The following is a 1591-nucleotide window of genomic DNA, read 5'->3' as shown; positions in this document are numbered from 1 at the left end:
GATCCCAGGGTCCTGGGATGGATCCAGGGGTTCTGGGGGACAGGATCCCTGCTCAGTGGGGAGCCCACTTCTCTCTCTCTCTCTCTCTGCCCCGACCCCCAGGTGCTCTCATTCTTGTTCTCTCTGAAATAAAATCTTAAAAAAAAATAAGATGAATAAGTTCTGGGGATTTAATGTACAGCATCGTGACTATAGTTAACAATACTGTATTATACACTTGAAAGTTGCTAAGACAGTAGATGTTAAATAGTCTCACCACAAACAAAAAAAAGGTAATTATGTGAGGTGATGGAGGTGTTAACTAACCTTGTTGTGGTAATCGTTTTGCAAAATATAAGTGTTTCAAATCATCATGGGGTACTCCTTAAACTTATATAATGATATATAGGATTATATCTCAATAAAACTGGAAAAAATGAAAGAAAAAAAGAAAGACAATTCAGGAAAAGTAATTTACACCCTAGAAATCTATACCCTCATAAACCATATATCACATATTAGGGCAAAATGAGAATTTCAGTCTTGTCAAATCTCAAAAAAAAAAAAAAATTACCTTGTATATACATTTTCCCAGGAAGCTACATGAAATTGTACTCTAAAAGTACAAAACAAGAAAGGATGAAAGGAAGAAAGGAAAGGAAGGAAATGAAAGGAAAGGAAAGGAAAGGAAAAAAGAAATAGAGTATTCAGGAAACCTAGAATCTAATACAGGACAAAATCAAGGGAATTCTCAGGATGATAAGGAAAAAAAAATTTTAGTTACAAAGAACAATTAGTTGAGAATAGAATAGAAGAAAGGAAGGGTCCAAGAAGGACACCAGCATGGCAGGAAAAACAACAACCTACTTGATTATCTGATAATCTTTTTTTTTTTTTTTTAGATTTTATTTATTTATTTGACAGAGAGAGACACAGCGAGAGAAGAAACACAAGCAGGTGGAGTGGGAGAGGGAGAAGCAGGCCTCCCAGTGAGCAGAGAGCCCGACGTGGGGCTCGATCCCAGGACCCTGGGATCATGACCTGAGCCAAAGGCAGACGCTTAATGACTGAGCCACCCAGGTGCCCCGATTATCTGATAATTTGATTATCGATTATTGGATGTAATAGTGTAATGATATATTACTTGATGTAATAATGACTGTATTACACTGGCAAAGGATTTGGGGGTGAAATAGTGATAGTTCACAGAAAACTGAGAAAATGATGAAGACAGTAATTATGAACTTCAGGAAACAAAGAGATCAAAAGAAAACATAATCACCATACCCTATATAGATTAGCTGTTAATAAAAATATAAGCCTTTGATTTAATAAAAAATTTGAAGAAAGTGTGTGTTGGGGGGTATAAATCTGTTACAACTTCATATTTTATGGTAGTCAATATAATCAGTAATAACTAAACTAATAAATTTTTAAGATGTAGTATTTTATTTAGAAATATGAGAGGAACATCAGGGGTGCCTGGGTGGTTTAGTCCGTTAGTGTCGGGCTCTTGATTTTAGCTCAGGTCTTGATCTCAGGGTCATTAGTTCAAGCCCTGCATTGGGCTCCACGTTGAGTGTGGAACCTACTTAAAAAAAAAAAAATATTG

Source organism: Halichoerus grypus, chromosome 5 (genome assembly GCF_964656455.1).
Source record: "Halichoerus grypus chromosome 5, mHalGry1.hap1.1, whole genome shotgun sequence".
Taxonomy (NCBI): domain Eukaryota; kingdom Metazoa; phylum Chordata; class Mammalia; order Carnivora; family Phocidae; genus Halichoerus; species Halichoerus grypus.
This window is presented reverse-complemented; position numbering follows the sequence as displayed.